Source organism: Notamacropus eugenii, chromosome 1, assembly GCF_028372415.1.
Source record: "Notamacropus eugenii isolate mMacEug1 chromosome 1, mMacEug1.pri_v2, whole genome shotgun sequence".
NCBI classification, from domain to species: domain Eukaryota; kingdom Metazoa; phylum Chordata; class Mammalia; order Diprotodontia; family Macropodidae; genus Notamacropus; species Notamacropus eugenii.
The window spans coordinates 104,313,619-104,333,311 of record NC_092872.1 but is presented as its reverse complement, the minus strand read 5'-3'; the positions used below and the strand labels follow the sequence as shown (position 1 = coordinate 104,333,311).

General features: G+C 36.6%; 1 protein-coding gene across 1 annotated transcript in view; it reads left to right on the top strand.

Annotated features, from left to right (window-relative positions):
• Nucleotides 1-19,693, top strand: part of TRPM3 (transient receptor potential cation channel subfamily M member 3) — a 457,883-nt gene that overhangs the window by 197,556 nt on the left and 240,634 nt on the right. The window lies entirely within an intron of this gene.

Here is a 19,693-nt window from a genome sequence, read left to right as displayed (position 1 = left end):
ATCTCCCTTGTTTTAAAGGCAACAGTGTCATCTGATTTCTGTATGGCAGTAACGAGATCATGTGGAATGTACTGTATATATCCCTTAGACCACATTTCTTGGGATTTATAATATTTTTTACTATTGAAATGAACACATAAATTGTCTTCCAGAAAGTTTAGTTTCCTCTTAGGCATTTGGAAAACTGTCATGGGGAATTTCCAAATATCAAAGAATTAGATAAAATTTTAAAACCTGGTGCAGGTTGTTCTGCTCTGTACCACAATTTATCACTTACACTATATTAGGTTTTGTATATTTTGAACTAAAAAGTCTCTAGTAATTGAATTCTCCCAAGTTACCTCTATATATGGAATCTTTGAGCTGAAAGGTGCCTTGGAAGTCAAGTGCTCCCTATTTAACAGTCAAGTAAAAAGTCAAGAACAAAGAAACTTCTATCTTGAAGAAACATGTACAAATATATGACATATTGGGAAGCTGCTTCTCCCCTGGAACCCCAAAAGCCGCTGTCTCAGGGAAGTTCTTTTTCGTTCTTGGTTTCCCCATTTGTAAAGAAATAACTCCAGAGTGATCTAGGATTCAGTTGTGAATGCTCATCCCTCTCTAGCCTTGGGTTTGTGTCTTTACAAAACTTACAAGTGGATTATAATAAAATGAAGTAAGACTTTTATTATGTGGGCCATCTTAAGATCTGCCAGATTTAATCCAATGCATTTCATCAGGTGGGAACAAACAGCCTCACAAATTCAACAAATTTAAAAAGTTATTCCAATGAAAGATTGTTTTGCAGTATAGCCAGGTTCTTCACTACTGAAAGAAAAAATTGTCAGATCCATAATTTTTTTGCTGGGCAGAAATTCTCCTTGGATTTGCAACAAAATTCTTCCATATTTGCGAAGCAGATAAGTAACACTTCAGAAATATCACCATCATCACCAACATGTATATACTGGATATATACATATATTTAAAGAGCAGGATAAAGTTATATCTGTATTATCACCAAATAAAAAGAAGACAAGTCCATATGTTTTTAAAAATCAGGAAGTAGCGTTAATATTTTATAAAACAACAATAATTGTTTATTTAATTGTATTTTTCCCTTTCATCCAGTAGTTTAGGCTTTATAAGTGGCCTGTGTCTAATCAGCCATGATAGAAATGGTGATAGCTTGCTCCTTGAATGAGTTTTTTTCTAAATACAAAGAAAATCTAGTGATATATATTAGCAGTATTTTGACAAGTGGAAGTACATAAGCCAGATAAAAAGGGTTCATATCTATGTTTTTTAATATATTTTAATTAGTTTTTTTAATTAAGAGAAATCTATTTTCTCTCCCTCCCACTCTCCAGGAAAAAAACAATCTCTGTAACAAATACATATGGTCAAGCAAGACAAATTCTCTCATCGTCCTTATTAGATGTATAGCTATAGATAATACGGATACAGATATAGAGATATTATTGTGCACCCTAAATTCATTATGTCTCTATCAGGAAGTGGCTAGCATACTTCATCATGGGTCCTCTGGAATCCTGAATCTGGAATCGTTTCATTGATCTGAATTGTGGCAGTTTTTGGAGTGGTTTGTTTTCACAGGGTTGTTGCTTATAAATTGTTCTCCTGGTTTTGCTAATTTCATTCTTCATCAATATGTACAAGTCTATAAAACTGTTCATTTTTAATAATACTCATGGAACAGGATAAATTATTTTTCTGACTCTGCTCACTTCACTTTATATGGTTCGTATAATTCTTTCCGTTTTTCTTTGAAAGAATCTATTTCCTCATTTCTTATAGCACATATTATGCATATAGAAATATGCATAACATCATATATTATTACATACAGCACATAGTAGTATTATTTTGTATATATAACACATTAACTATTCTACATTCTTATACCAAATTGTTATATTTGACACATATCAATTTATTATAGCATATATATTAATATAGTATTTCTTACTATACCACAATGTGTACATTTATTTATTAACACAGAATTTTCCCAAAAGGTCTTATTTGTGAAAGTTTACCTTTCTGGGGTGAGTCACAATTTTACATTTACAGGCTCAGTTTGAAATTCCAGTGGCAATTCAAATGAATTAAAATTAGAATTCATTCTTTTGGGGGACATGAAATAACACAGAACATTGTCGACTTTAAAATTTTAGTTTATGGATCATGAATTTTGAGTGGGAAAAGATCTCATTTTGTTCTCACCCCCCATTTAACAGACAAAGATGCTGAGGTCCAGAGGGAGTAAGAGTTAGTCAAGATTATGCAGGTAATAAATAGGAGAGGAAAGGTTGGAACCCAGGTCCTTGTCTGAATTTGAATCCAGCACTCTCACCACTGCAGTCAATGCACAAATAATTATTTAGCACCTCTTAGCACGATATTAGTCCCTGAGTATATAAAGAGAACAGTAAAACAGTGCCTGATCTTGGAGATGGGGGGAGTCAACTATCTACGTATCTATCTGTCTGTCTGTCTATCTGTCTATCATCTATCTATCTATTATCCATCTATCCATCTATCTACCTGTCTCTCTATGTATGTATATATATATATAGGTATATATATGTATATGTACATGTGCATGTGTATAGAAATACTTACATGATAATTTTGAGAGCAAGGCATTAGAATGTCAGGACTTCAATGAAACTTTCATGTAGAAAGCAGCATGTAAACTAAACCTTGGTGGAAATTTAGGTATCTAAGGAGTGTGCAATTTGCCCCTTTGGCAGTTTCATATACACTAGATATATTTATGCTAGAATTATATTTTTATTATATAATTCTTTGCTTCTTTTAATATTTATGGTTGTTCATTTTTGCCTTTGAATGTCCTGAAACTATTACTAGGAATATAAATCTGAAAGTGTAAATACAATAATAAATTAACTTTGGAAATAAGTTGCGATGGAGAGAACTGAAAATCTTTTAGGGACAAGATTATTTGCAGCTAAGAAAGACAAACTTTCACAATGCAAATACAGCCTTTCATGAGACAAATTGATTTTTATAAGGTTCACATGAAATTAGCAATTAATTTCTTTTTTCTTTTTTTTAATTCCCTTTTGCCTCTGCTCTTGACCTTATCATAGCATCAGAGAAATCAACCAACTCCATCTGTCCTCAATAGACAAAAAGTTCTTTCCATCATGAAACTTAATTGTCTAATACTCCTGCTTTAGGATTTTCAGTGAATCACAAAATAACCACAAGTCATTCAATATGGCTTTATTTCATTAATATTGTCAAACTGTTTCCTTTAGAAGTTCAAGTCAACACTATGCTTAACAAATTTATTAATGTGACAAATGCAATTTATGTATGATAGCTATTCTTACTGAAAATGCATAACACCTTTTTTTTTTTCAGTAATGGCTGGATTTAGGGTCTGACTTCTTACCCTTTTGAACGTAAGGTTATTTTGTTTTCAAAAGGTAGACTGATTATTAGCAAGAACACCGCCAAAATGAAGACTCACTTTGAACAACTCTTTTCTGCTCTGTCCCCCACAGAAAAAGTTGTGGGTACAGAGAAAAAATTCAGGCTAGCCCCTAATTCTTCCCTCAGTAAGGAAATCCTTGCTGTCCATGAAAAACTGCAATATTTCAAAAGCTGTGTGATGCAAAATATCTACTCTGAAAGAACTTGGAGAAAGTTTCCAGGATTTATTTTAGGTAAATTTTATTTCATCCATTTTTATCAAATATTTGTCTAAACACTATATGTATGTGTGTGGGTGTATGTGTGTTGTTGTTGTGTTCGTCCTTGGTTTTCTAAGAAGACCATGACATCAAGATGATCACATGACTTGCAGTTGACTTTGATTTGAGTGAGGGAGGGCTGTGCAAGGTCACCGACCTCACTTTCTCCTCCTGAACCATCTGGGTCCAGTGACCTGATATTCATCAAGATGACTGGAGACCACCCAGGATGCAATGGAAGACCCTGACCCTTTCACCCTAAAGTCTTATCACATTCTCACTTTGAGTGAGATACACCCATTCAATGAAGAGGCTTCTTTGAGTTACTGAAGGGATGGCCGTTTTAGTCAAAAAAAAAAACATCAAACTGGGAGGGGAAGACCCTCAGGGTTGCTGGTACTGCAGAGAGCAGAAGAATATGCTCTGTGTTATCAGGAATATGTCCTCACATTCACACTGAAACATTAATTAGAAACCATTATGTGTGTGGTGCTTGATTTCCTAAACTAAAACACAGAACATACTGTATATGAAAACAAAACAAAATGGAAATGTAACTTCAGTAAGTATTATATTGGAAAGACTAGGTATAAAAAAATAAATTCTATATGGTATACTAAAATTAAAACTTCACAATAATGTTCTCTAAGGATTTAAGGAAATTAAAAAGAAAGAAAAAATTCAATTCATAGTACATCTCACTTCTGTGACTTCCAAGGTTATTTGATTTAGCTGGCTCCTTTGACCTTGCATTTCGCCATTTCCTCACAAGAAAGGAAGTTCCTCTCAAGATTAGCGTGTGTGTGTATGTGTGTGTGCATGTATACATACATAATACACACACACACACACACACACACACACATATATTCCAATCATGGTCATTTCTGAGTCTGTACCCATTGCTGTTTACCTGGGTTTCTACTTAGCTTTCTCAAATGCATAGAGATTCAGAGACAGAAGGGACCTCATCATTTTTCAGTCATTTCAGTCTTGTCTGACTCTTTGTGACCCCATTTACAATAAAAAATATGATTACATTTTGAAACTTTAAAGTTAGTATATCACCAGTCACTTTATTCAACTTTCTTAGATATCCTTGCTCACACAGAGGGCACATACAGACACACACACACACACACACACACACACACACACACACACACACACACACACACACACACACACATTCTGAAGTTTGCCATTTCCTTCTTCAGCTCATTTTACAGATGAGGAAACTAAATCAAACAGGGTTAAATGACTTGCCCAGGGTCAGATACTTAGTATCTGAGGCTGAATTTGAAGTCAGGTCTTCCTGCCTCTAGGCCTGGCACTCGATCCACAGCACCACCTAGCTGCCTCAGAAGGAACCTTAGCTAATCTTCTAGTCCAGTACAACTGCCTCAGTTAACAAAAGATTTAAGTGATCTGTCCAAGGCAACACAAGTAATATATGAAGTTTTGTCTGGAAAATTTGATGAGTCCCCTCGCCAAAAATTCTCCATTTAAATATGGTCATAGAAGAAGCATAGTTTGTAGACAGTCAGTCCTGGAATTAGAAAGGTTCAAGTGTTGCCTCTCAATCATACTGCAGGCAAGCTGAATAAACCTCTCAGTATCCCCAGGGAAATCTATAATGCTGGGAGTTGCAGAGTAAGTACCAAACTTCATTGGTTTTTTTTGACCTTTTTTCTTTTTTTATATTCCCAGCATTTAGTACAGTACGTGGCACATAGGCACATAATAAATGCTAGTTATCTAAATGCCTGAAATTTCCCAATCCTAGTATAACCACAGGTACAGTATAAACATAATCATAAAATGGTCACTGGCATTTTTGATGAGCTTCTGGGGGACAAAATAGAGATGAAATACAAAGCTGGAGATGGAAAAGCCCTGATCTGTCAATATCCTCTTTTTCTCTCCAACTAAACCTCAGATGATAGGAACCAGATAGGAAAGTCATCTGGAGAACAAACTAATAAGACGTTCTAGGAAACCAGCCTTAGTAGATGCAATCCTGAATCTCATCATCTTTGTTCACTGAAGCACAACCATGAGATATTGCCATATGATTCAGGGTCGCAAATGTTTTCTTCCTTCACTCAAAGATTTCCACCTGAAGCAGGAGGATGTCAAAGCTCCATTTGTCTCTATCAGATTTGCCAGAACAAAGTAATTGATCTGGTGGTTTGCATGTCAGCTTGATTTAGACATACCAGGGAAGGAAAGGAAGAAACAAATATTAAACATGCTTACATTAGGTGCCCAATCCTAATTGTATCAATTTCCTGGTTTCTTTCTCCTGAAGTTTTTACTCAGAAACTATGCCAAACTTTAAAGCGGTCTCACAATAGGTGCTGTCTGTCAAAATGGAAAAGGAATTAATTGAGCTAAAGTAATATAGATTCCTAAATCTTAACCAACACCCTGAGATTCCTTCAAGGGAGAAGTTATATAAGTGGTATTATTTGAAGTTGTTAGTATGACATCAGACTTAGGGGAACCTTTTAGTGGAATGGAGTATGTTAGAAGAATGATAGTTATTCAATGGGTGATGACAAGTGGAATAATGAACCTATGTCTGTATGTTAGAGCAAATAGTGATAAAGGTATTTCTGAGTATGCACTTTCCTCAATACTCCGCAGAGAGTTTACATTTTGAAATTTAAAAATTGGCATATCACAAATGATTATCATAGTTCTTTTTATTCTATCCTATTCAATTATTTAAATACCTTTACCCTCTCTCTCTCTCTCTCTCTCTCCCTCTCTCTCTCTCTCTCACACACACACACACACACACACACACACACACACACACACACACACACACACACAGTGAATTAAAAGCTTAAAAACAAGGACTTATGTTCAGATAGCTTTTCCTAACGAAAATACATAAGTATTTATAAATAAAAATTATTTTTTGAGTATCTATTTTGTGCCTAGTACAAGGGTTAGGTTTTGAGAGTTATACAAAAAAATAAATCTGTTCCCTAGAAGAGCTTTCAAGATAACAGAGGGAACTGATGAGGGGGAGAGGTTCAGAAATGACAATACAATAAGTTGATATTAAATTGGTTAGTTTTGATGAAGGTTGAGATCATTTTTAGCAGCTTTTGAGATTCCCATCCCTAGGATGCTAGCATAGTAATGAATTTTTCAGTCATAGCAACTCCCAAAGGCCATCTTATAAATTATGAAGGGATTATTTTCTAGAACCATGATGAAAGTCTCAACACTGATCTGTTTTTTTTTAAGATCCTACAAATATATTTTGAAGTATTTTTCACCAAAAGTGAAAAATGAGGTTGGGAGAATCATGTCTTTATCTCACTGGCCATTTATTGACCAGTGAAAAATCTGTTAGCATAATTGGACTGCATCATAAGGCAGAGTAAGATATTAAACAGAGACAAGTATCCAGATAGTTTAGGGAAGAAACAACCCTTAGGAGCTGGATAGATTTTTTTTTTTACTTGAAGTTATCCAAATTGGGTGTTTCTATTGATTAAAATGACATAAAGTTTACTCAACGTCATACCTCACTTTAGGTAAATAGAGCTTTGAACATGAATGGAAGACAATATTTATAGAAGAGAGATGGTCCATGACTAGACTGACTGATGAACAGAGATAGGGGAAGTACTTTCCAAATGAGGAAAATCTTAACAGTTGCTATTCTCCTTTTAGACAGAAAATCAACATCTGGTGAAGATTTCAAAAGGAAATGTCATTTTTATTGTTTTCTCTGGAGATTCCTATAGTTATAGTCATTAATTATTTATTTCATGGGGTAAATGATTTTTTTCCATTTCTGGAGGTTAAAAGAAATTCATTTGGAAACTTTCCTTATAAAGAGAAAGTTCTGTTACCAAAAATGTTGTCTAACATGGGTTCAAAAAGTAAAATTTACAATTACACAATAGGAGAATCTGGAAAAGATCTTTTCTCCAAAAGAATCTGGAGGTTTTAGTGGATTGTAGATTCAGTGTATCGACAATGTGATGTAAATTAAGAGAGGCATTCTTCTAGGAATAAAGAGGCAAGAGATCTTCCGTCTACTATTTTGGCTGAAGCCCATCTTGTAGGCAGCTATGAAACACAGTGGATAGAGCACTGGGCCTGGATTCAGGAAGACTTGAGTTTAAATCCAGCTTCAAACACTTTCTGGCTGTATGACAAGAGCAAGTCACTTAACCCTTTTCTGCCTCAGTTTCCTCAGTTGTAAAATGAGATCATAATAGCACCTCCTTCCCAAGATTGTTGTGAGGCTAAAATGAGGTGTTTGTAAAATGCTTAACACAATGCTTGGTACATAGTAGGCTTAATTTTAAATGCTTATAAATGTTTGTTCCCTTCCTTCATAGGCTCACGGGCTTATACTCTGAAGTATGGTATTCAGTTCTGGGCATCACAATGTACAAACCATGTTGATAAGCTGGAGAGAATTTTTAGAAGAGGGCAACCAGGAAGTCTTGAGTCCAAGTCATGTATGGAAATGAAATAATAATTAGGATGTGTAGCCTGGAGAAAAGAAGACTCAAAGATAGAGTTAGTTATTTTCAATTATTTTAAAGTCTGTAATAAAGAAAAAAGATTAGAATCGCTCTGTTTGGCCCCAGAGAGTACAGTAGCACAGCAGGGAGGTATGTAAAAGTAAGGACCCCAACACACAGAAGAGGCCCTGCTATCACAGGTTCTTAGATCTGCTTTTCTAAAAGGAAAGGCAACTTTTGTGGGGGTCAACAATCACTTTAATCAAGCACATGTGTCATTCACTCAGATCAAGAGGAAAAGCCAGAACCCTGAACTTCAGAGAAAATACAGAGAAATAAAGATCAATAGACAGTGCCTCCAGCTGGCTGACATAAGCAATACGTACATCATAGATCAACAGACAGATACAACTGTGTGACTATCACACACGTACAAAGTTATCAGAGAGGGGAACCAACATTTGGGTTTTCAAAACTGGGGTCTCCTTAGCAGCTGTCCAGAGTCTCATCTGACCAAATAAACACTTCCAAAGAGTGAGCCCCAAAGTAAAACCTTACCTTAGATTACTTATACAGTTTTCATAATCAGAGGGCATCACAATCCTTGAGAACCAGTTCCTAATTAACAAAAGGTGTGGCCCTTCCTACAAATCTTACCAGGCCCATAATGGGTGGGGAAGATCTTCTTTAATCACATTATTCAGTCAGAGGCACTTGATTAAACTAAAAGAAAAACAGCAAAAGATCCTACTTTGCTTGTCCTTACAAAGTAGAAGTTACAAAGAGACAAATGCAGACTTGTTACTAGAATAAACCTTCAAAGACATGCAGTTGTACAGAAGTGGAATGAGTGGCTCAGGAGGTAATCAGTTCCCCCTCATTAAAGGTCTTCTAGCAGAAACTGGATGACCTTTCATTTACCAGATATATCATACCAGGAATTCCTGTTTGTGCATCAAATGCACTAAATGACTCCCTCCAACTCTTAGAACTGTGATTTAATAAAAAATTAAAAAACCCTTCAATTGAAAAACTCCCATCAGAAAGAATGGTAATAATAACTAACCATTATATAGCTTTTTAAAGTGTGATAAGCACTTTCCATGTATTCTCCCTTTTAATCTCCATAATAACCCTATAAAATAGGTGGTATTTTTACCACTGTTTTAAAGATGAGGAAATTGAGACTAGGGAAAGTTAAATAACTTGCCTTGAGTTAGCACAGCTAGTAAATGTCTGAGTCGCCATTCCAGCTCAGATCTTATTGACTCCAAGCCTAGCTTTGGGTTATGTTTAATTTTGGAACTCTATGAATGAACTGCTCAAAATTTATCTGTCACCCACCTACCACATACATACTCTTTATTCTCACAAAAGGTAGATAGAAGAATGGAGGGGTGGGGAGAGAGAGAGAGAAATAAGAGCAAAATACAGCCAGTACACTCAGATATCAACTCCGCAGTACAATAGTTGGTTCCTATTTTATCATGTGATGAGGCAACACTCTCACTGAGCTCTCCACAACTCACCTCAGATTTTTGCAGGGTACAGCATAAAGGTTCACTGACAGGTAGCAATTCATTTACTTTGGTATGAAAATCTGTATTAATGTAGAAAACCCATTTAAAATTATTACAGCTCATTCTTTGCCACAGATTATTATAATGATTAAAATGGTTCAATAGACATAGTTTCTGGAAAACTTAGTCATTTTATTTAGGCCAGCAAGTTATTAATAAAAGAATGGTCTTTTGTCCATCTCTCTTAGACCAAAGATAATCATGGCAGTTGTCTCTCAGTTCACGTACCCTTCAAAGAGCAGGTGTTGAGAGGAATGGTGATCAGCTCTGATTGGATAACACAATGGAAAATGAACAAAATACTGAGAGTGACATCGTGTCCCCTTGGACAGAGGAACTATCTCTATACCAGACCATTTACAATTCTGAGCTATCTATTCAAACAATATATACACTACCCAAGCCAGAGCAGAACACAATAGCTCCCATCACAGTAGGGTCTTGAACAAGAAAGTTAGTCCAATCTCATTATCAGCAACGTCCTTCAAGAGACTGAGTATCAAATCAGGACTTTGGAAGAAAGGAAGAGTTCTGAATTTCCCCCAAGATGTTGGTTATTAATAATAATTTCTTTCACACTTTTTTATTGATTATTTTTGTCATAGGATATAAAGCTGTAAGGGATTTAAGAGATCATCTGAACCCACACACACATCTCTACTTTTTTATGAATGGAGAAAGCTAGGGCCATAAAGGGAAAACAACTTCCTTAAAATCATAGGATAGATAAATAGCATAACTTAGACTAACAAAAGTTATGTATGCTGTGGCCACTATATCTTGTTTTTAGCCTAGATCTTTTCCTCTATGAAAAAAAGGCAGAAAGCATTTTCATAGCCTTGAATACTTCTGAAACTCTTATCTCAATGATGCTCAGACAATAGCCTTCACTATACTTAATCTCCCTGCCTTAGAAGAATTACCTGAGTCAATTTGACTGACATTTGAACCTGTGGTTGCTGCAAAGTTAGTGGATTAACCACTAAGCCTGCAGTTTCATTAATAATTGAGAATGCTTTGGACTTCCCTAATGCCTTTCATCCAAAGATTCCAAAGCAGCCCATGAATGTTAATGAACTACTCGTCTTCTCCGTTTCATGTGTGCCCAGCTGTAGCTTCTGGCTGAGTAACCACTTCTTTTCCCCCAGTAAAAGCCCCAGTATGCACCAAGGTGCTTGCAGCAATGCTAACTTCAAGCTTCATGCCTGTTGTTTGGTAAGGCCTCTGAGCTCTTTCAACAAAACCTTTTCATTTGTTTGCATAGCAGACTAACAACTGTTTAATGAGTTGCTTCACTGGCTTTTTGGATTTTCTACTTCTGGAGTGAAAAGTCAAAGAGCAGCCTAGGTAGGGAAAGGAGTGTGGATTTGAAGCCAGACTTACCTACACGACCCTTGGCAAAGTTAGATCACGTCTTTGGTTGTCAGATTACTTTTCAGTAATATTAGGATGTTGGACTATATAATCTCCAACAACTCTTCTAGGTCTAAATTCTGTCGTCCTTAAAGGAACAAATAACACAAATAACTATCATTGATATAGTGCTTTCAGGTATTGCAAAGTATTGTACATGTATGAACGCATCTTATTGTCACAGTAGTCATGTGACAAAAGTATTATTATTATCTGAATTTTACAAATGAAGGACCTGAGGTTGAGAGAGATTAAGAGACTTGCCCAGGGCCACACAGCTAGTCTATGTGTGAGACAGGATTCAAACTCAGTGTTTTCTTGACTCCCAACCCCATGCTTTATTCGTTGCCCCACCTAGCACATATATTCAAAACCAGTGAGAAAAAACTAGATCACCAAAACCCATGTCAGATTATAACTCAAAGGACTCTCCCCATCTAGTGGCATTATGAAAGGAGATTGTTTAAAAACCCCACAAAGGGATTGCATAGGATCAGTGACCAGTCCTCCTTATATGTCAATAAGTCAACCATTTTCATGTGGCACAAAAAAAAAATTAAGTAAAATAAGTCAAGCTAAAGCATTGAACTGAATCTAATAAGATGGAATTCAATAAAAATAAGTGTAGGATTTGGCACTAGGGTACAAAAATCATCTTTACAGGTATAAAATGAGGGAGGCAAATAGAGATAGCAATTCTCAAAAGATCTTGGTGTTTAGTGGAATGCAATTGTAACACACCATTGAGAAAAGTGATGTGTCAGCCAAAAAGCTAATGTGATTTTGGGTTGCATTAAAAGGCACTCAGCTTCCAGGAGGTGAGTGTCTAGTAAACTAGGGCATATCAGATGAGGGCAACCAGAACGGCGAGAGGCCTTGGGTCACTGACATGAGGACTGATCGAAGAAAACATGGGTAGAAGCAATAAAGAGACAAATTAAAATTGTATCAGGCTTTCTAATAATTGTTTTCAGCCATTTCATTTGTGTTTGACCCTCCATGACCCCATATAGGACTTTCTTGGCAAAGATACTGGTGTGGTTTGCTATTTCCTTTTCCAGTGGATCCATTTTGTCAGGCAATCAGAGGTTAAGCAACTTCTCCAGGATCACATAACTAAGAAGTGTTCAAGGTTAGATTTGAACTCAGGTCTTTTTGGCTCCTCCTCTAATAATTAGAGTTATCCAAAAGTAGAATGATTTGCCTCAATAGGTACTGGGTTCCCCCTTCTTGGAGAATTTCAAGCAGAGTCTGGATGACCACATGTCAGCACATGTTATAGCAGAGATCCCTTTGATGTGTGGCTTGGATTAAATGGCTCCTTCAAACCCTTAAATTCTGTGATTCTATCCATGTAACAAGCTTCCCTCTAAGACTACCCCCAGTTCAGCCTTCATATATCTTGTATATGCATAATTGTTTTCATGGTGCCTCCCCATTAAACTGTGAGCTCCTTGAGAGCAGGATTTCCTATCCCTAGAACTTACCACATTGTCCTACATACAGTAGGTACTTAATTGACTGACTGACCAACAGATTGCAGTAGTGGAAAGGGACTATTTTGGTTTTTGTCTTTGTTTCCCCCATAACTACGTAGTAGGTCGCTAAAAAATATGGATTGAATCAAATTCAAAACAGCTGGAGTGTGGAAAAAACTGACCTGCATTTCGTTGGCCTACTCTCCAGTAAAGTCCCTTATCTTTGAACTTTGACTTTAACCAACTCACCCTGCCTCTCATTCTTCTCCACCTTTCTTTATTGGAGATCCATCTAGCCTTGGAAAGGCTTCTTTCTTCTTGAATTAGTTTCACCTTCCCCCTCCCCCTCTACTGCCTATCTCAATACCCTTCACTTTCTGGAGGATTTTTTAATTACTGCCTAAGGAAGTAGCTTTCTAAAGCACCTGAACCATGGAAACACAGACTTTGTTCCCTATTAAAGTATTTTTAAGTGTTCAGGAATAGCTTGGGAGAGTATTTTAGGAGGTGGGGCATTTCTAGTGCCCTTGAAGTAAGTGGTAGAGAGTTAATTCGCTAAGTCACAGCATGGAGTCATTTCGTTGCTCTACCCAAGCATAAAGCTGATCCCACATACTATATCTTGGGAAAGAAAGTGGGATAGGGCTGGTTTTATAATTTATAGTACAGACGGCACGTTTATATGCATTTAATTATATGCATCTAAGAATCATGAATTAGTTGTATTTACACACGGGCACCCACACAATCATATATGCAGACCTATAGAAATGTACAGATATGGTTTGATTTTTTTTAAATTTCTTGCTTTCCCTTTCAAAGTGGTTGCCTATATTAGATATAAATCTGACTCAGTTCAGCATTTAGCAGAAAATCTATCCCCTGTCTTTTAATGTTTCCTTCAGCTCTCACCTGACCAGACCCTACACTGGCTGCTGGGGATCTTCCCTCAAAATTACCTTCATTTATTCTGTCTTATCAAAATTTTGTATCTCTGACCCACCCCACCTCCAACACCTCTGCACATTAATTCATAATTATTAACACAGTTATTCATGTTTAAACAAATGAATTAAGTAAATTTTTAAAAGCTTAGACTTCCAAACTGAATAAAGTCAAATTTTCTTTGACCAGTAGCGAAATATTCAGAGTCTACAAACCCTCGATATTTGTTGAATGAGGGTGGAAAGAGTTCTCAGCTTGGAATCAACAGAGATCAGATCTGTCTGAGACATTATGTGTATGTGGCAAGTCACTTCATGTCTGAGCCTCAGTTTCCTCAACTGTAGAAACATTCTAGTAACAACTATAGTATTTACCTTACAAGCTTTTTGTGAAGAGCAAATGAACTAACATATACACACATATATGTATGTATAAAAGTCCTTTGTAAACCTTAAAGCTCTATTGAAATATCAGCTGTTATTAGAACGGCCATTGGAAAACCTGTCCACAAATAGTGGCTTATATGAAACTAGCTTTCTTTAAGGGCTGATTGCCGAAGGAAAAGGGTTTTTTCTCCTTGATCCTTGAAATAAATGGTTTAGAGGTAATTTTCTTTTTAATTTTACAACCAAATGAGGCGGCATGTTGCAGTAGAATGAGTGCTAGATTTGAAATTAAAGAACCTGCATTCAAATTCTGCCTCTGTTACTTAATACATGTATGACCTTAGGGAAGTCACTCTTAAGGCCTCATTTTCCTTAGCTGTCAAATAAGGGGATTGGCCTCTGAGATCCCTCAGTTCTAAACCCATGATCCCTTCCAAATGAGAATCCGTGTTTCCCAGAAGTATTCGTCTTGCCTATTTCACGCTGATCACATATAGTGACCATCTGATCTTCTACATTAAAAACTCTGCTACAGCTTAAAGTTAGACTATACTAGGACGCTCCTCCCAGCCGTGGAAACCGATAGCATTTGCTGACAGGAGGAAAGGTCAGAGAGTCACAGAGCTGGGAAGAGTGCGGATCACAATTCAACCATCAGGTATGGATCTGTGATTTCATCGGCAAGAGCACCCAGCAAGGAATCTCTCTCTGTCAATGCACATCTGCAAATGTTTTATAATTTAGAGCATTCACTGGTTGAGTGAGAGTTCAAGTCACTTGCTTAGCAGTACAGCAATAGGTGTCAGAGGCTGAACTTTCATCCAGGCCTTCCTGAAGCTGGTGTGTGCGTGTGTGTGTGTGTGTGTGTGTGTGTGTGCATGTCACAGAAAGACAGACAGAGACAGAGATGAAGACGAAAATGAAGACAGAGTGCAGGCAGATGTAAAGTTTTGTATTGCAATAAAGAGTTCAATTTGGTTTCTGTTTTGGGTGGACTTTTCACATTTCATGTCCAGATGCCCTGGATAGTTACAGAGAAGGCAAATGGTTTAATTTTTTTTAAAGGACTTTTCCAGAAATTAATGTGATAGAGAAAAAGACAAATAAGAGAAAAAAGAGAAAATTTCTAAATTTGAGTCATTTCTTCCAGCGCCCCCCAAAAAATGGGCAAACTACAAGAAATGAGACAACCTCCATAAAGCTGTCCAAGCAAAGTTCTGTGATCTCTTGCCTCCATCATTTCCAGAAGCCTCAGGCTACTGCTGTTCTCTCACTTCAAAAGTATCGAGTGTAGATTACTGCCTAGACTGCCAACCACATGCCTAACAGCTCTTTGGGGGTAACCTGGTACTATATTTTTAGGGGAAGTTAAACCCCTTGCAAAATCTTTTGTTACTTGTACCATCTTTAACAGAGACAAATGTGGCCAACAAGAGTCTCACAGATAAACCCTGGACCTTGGGTCCAAGGCTTAAGAGAAAACAGGATGCATTAAATGAAAATCAGGAAGTTTGATAAAAAAGAAATTTAATACTGTGTATGACCTTTTAATACTCTCATTTTTGGCTTTCATAGTAATTTTCATTGATAGGGAAAATGTTCTACAATTACTCAGATGCTTATCAAATAAGTGAATGGCACAAGCAAATGCAGACAGCTAAGGGAAGAAAAAAGCATTACATTCCTAAACATGAAGACTTCACAGACCAAAAAGAATTTAGTCATAATAACGATTTTCATTTATAAGAATGGCTGATTGAATTCTCATTTGGGGGAACTATGTTAGATGGAATGTCATTGCTATGTCAACTAATAGCATGGTAGAGTGATAAAAGGCTAAATCTGAAGCCAGCAGACCTGAGTTCAAATCCCAGATATACTACTTTGAATGACCCAGGGCAAGTCACTTAAACTTCTAGGAGTCCATTTCCTGGTCTTCAGAATAAAAAGGTTGGATTAAATGACTTTCCTTGTTCTAGATCTCTGACCCTTTAAGCGATTCTAAACCTTTTTCCGTATCTTGGACCCCTCTGGCTTATGTGCCAGGGAAGTTTACGTGCCTCTTCTCTGAAGAATGCTTTAAATGCATAAAATAAAATATATAAGATTACGAAGGAAACAAATTATATTGAAATCACTAGTAAAAGTTCCCAGACCCCAGGCTAACCCCTTGCTGTAAGTTACTATAAGGAGGCTTGCATCCACATCCAGAGAAGTGACTTATCAAGCATATGAGAGATACCCTTCTAACACTATTTCACTATAATGGAATTCCTGGATCTCCTCTGCCTGTTTAATAATAACGGCTCTAGAATCATTTTTAAACCTCTAATGACTTTTAAAGTCTAGTCAGTGATCCATTTAGCAGGCAGTAATGGTGATAGTTGGCCCTAGTCAGGTAGCAGAAGCCATCTAGAACTATGTTCTTTGTAAGCCTAAGTCCCCCACAGCCTTTGAGTAGTTATGTTCTCACAAGAGATGCCTTATACTTTTCCCAGATGTCCTGTGAAGAACAATCGTTCACCAACTCCGGGGAGACTTAGGGAAATATCTTTATGCTCCCTGAAAATTTTACCCCAATTTTAAGTTGCAACACATGCAACTTAAATTTTTACTAAAGAATTTTTGTGCCTTAGAGAGGGGAGTTTTCAGACATTAAAAATATGGACATTTTTCCCCCATTTTGTTTGACCTGTGATTTCATCTGTATTCTGTGTGGGTGAACTTCCTCTTGAGGCAGAAATCTTCAAATGTTATAAAGTTGATCAGTGCATTTAGATATATAAGTGACTTGCTAAAGTCACTCAGGTCAGCAAGGTGTATTGTAGAGAGAGCACTGGGTTTAGAATCAGGAAGACTCATCTTCATGAGTTCAAATCCAATGTCAGATACTTACTAGCTGAGTGACCCTGGGCAAGTCACTTAACTCCGTTTGCCTTAGTTTCCTCATCTGTAAAATGAGTTGAACAATAAAATGGCAAAGCACTCCTGTATTTTTGTCAAGAAATCCCCAAAATGGGTTCATGAAGAATCAGTATGACTACAACAGCTGAACAACAACAATAAAAAAAGTCTGTGTCAGAGACCAGACATGAACAGAGGTCGTCCTAATCTTCAGAGAATCCTCTATAATATATATATATATATACACATATAATTACCTTTTTTAAACAGCACCAGTAAACATTACTCCTTCCACTTAGGTGGCTGCCCACTTGGATGTCATCTATTTTCAGTTCCAAGTATTTTTTCATTTCCTCTCCAAAGACTGTATTCATTTTTTATTATTCTGTTTTGTGTCATATCCAAATGGCTCATTTTCCAAGAAGGGGAGTGACCTCTACTATATAAACGATAAATGGGTTTGGATAAATTCAGCAACCTTTCTGTGCCTTCCATTTCCACTTAGCGATCAATATCTATCATAGAGGCAACATGACTTAGTGGGTAGAAAACTGGCATCACAGGAAGATCTTGCCTCTGTCACACACTAATTTTGTCTCCCTGGGCAAGTCACTTAATGTTTATCTGTGCACAGGGCTACTCTTAAGACTGTAAGTTGCAGTACAATGGGTATCATATTTCTTGACTTATCAATGAGTGAGGGAGGAGGTGGAAGGAGAGAGAAAATATGAAACTGAAAATACAAATAAAATTAAAATAAAGAAATGAATGGTTTTTTAAAAAAGACTATTATATTCAAAACAGGTGCCAACTTTTCCTGATACAAAGAGTTTCACTAGGAGTTTGCTAGACAAATGAAAACACAGGTCCAGTCTAAAACCAAAATTTTCCATTGTCCTCAAGCAAATGTCTAGTTTAATTTGAGGATAGGGACAGACCTATGATTTCACTGGCTCAGAGGACTCCTCATGACAGTGAAGGTAAAGTTTAATTACTTTTCTTTAAATCTCTTTGATACACCTCAGAGAAAGATGGCCTATTCGTCCCAAACAAGTTGTTATTAATGAATCTCGATATTTAAAGACAACCCACAGTTTTCCCTGATGACAAATGCATAAGATAAAAGAGAACTGGCTCTTTCTTTCCCTCCTCAGCTCTAAAGTCATTAACCTCAGCCTGATTCTTTTATTTTCTCACTAGTGAGCAAACCCAGCAGGCTTTCTCTGAATTGTAAACACATTTATCTATTTTTTTTTAAATTTGAGAGGGGAAGAGAAATCATTCCACTGGCATTTAAATCCTTTGTTGTGGGTGGGTAGGCTGGGATGACGATGTTCACGTTGACTATGTGGGAGAACACAATTACCAACCATAATTCAGTGCTATTGGTCATACGCAGTATTTGATGAACATTGACCTATTTTTAAAAAATAACTTTGTGACTCATCTAATAAGTCCCAGACTTAGTTACAATATTTCAGTGGAGAAACAAATGTGGTAGTATGCAGCTTTTCACACTCCAAAGGTTACGTTTCCTAAATTACTAAGCCCTCTAATTGGAGGTATGCTAGGAATAACAATGCTACATACAGAACAACAAATTAATAGTTACAGTCATTAGACATGATTTTGTCAACCCCTAGTCTTGCGCCTCAATGGTTGAAACTATAAATAATATAATTACTGGTTTCTAGTGTCAAGCAATTTTAAGTGCTAATCTAAGTGGCCCCCAAAGGGAAGCTAAAATGGATGTTTCGATATTCACTGGTTTCTAATTATCACAGTCCAAATGAAGAAAGCTTAAGTTAGGCAGCAGAAGCAGGAAGAACCTGGAAAGTAACATATTCAACTCCAAGAAATGGAATTTCCTGAGATCTTAGGGAATTTCCCAGTTGCAAAGTAAAGAATAAATGTTTTACTCATACTCATTTTTTCTTTAAAAACAAATTGTTCAATGAGACAATATTTGTAAGCACCTAGCACAGTGCCTTGCAAACAGTAGGCATTACACAACTGCCTATCCTTTCCTTCTATATAGGATGACTTTCTAGATGGGAGAGGGATGCAGAGGGGAATTAAGGTGATGTAAAAACAAAAGCCATCAATAAAGTTTATTTTTTTAAGAGTGAAATGCTACATATTCTCAAAGGGCTTTCTATCAGGAGAGATACAACTATCTGATTATATTCAAATAAATATAAATAAATTCAAAGTCAATAAATACAAGATAAGGAGGGAGCCTTAGCAGGTGCAGGGATCAAGAAAGGCTTCTTGTAGAAGAGGGTGCTTAAGCTGAAATGTGAAGGAAAAGAAAGGAATTCTTTGGCTAAAATGAAGGAGTGCATTCTAGGCATGGGGGACAGCCAAGGGCAAAGGTATAGAGATGGGAGATGGAATGTCTCATGTGAGAAAGAACATGAAAGCTAGTTTAGGTGGACCATAGAATGGAAGAAGGAGAATGATGTATATAAGGCTGGAAAGACAGACTGCAGTCAGGTTATGAAGGCTTTAAAAGCTAAACAGAAGAATTTAAATTTATCCTATAGACAAAACAGAGTCACTGAAACTTACCGAGTAAGGAAATGCCATGGTGAAATTGAGCTTAAGGAAAATGACTTTATGATTGTTAATTATAATTAGCATTTATATGTTTTTTAATAAATAATATCTTATCTGAACCTCGCAACACTGCCATCAGGTATTATTATTATCTCCATTTTACAGATGAGAATTCTGAGACTATCAAAAGTTAAATGA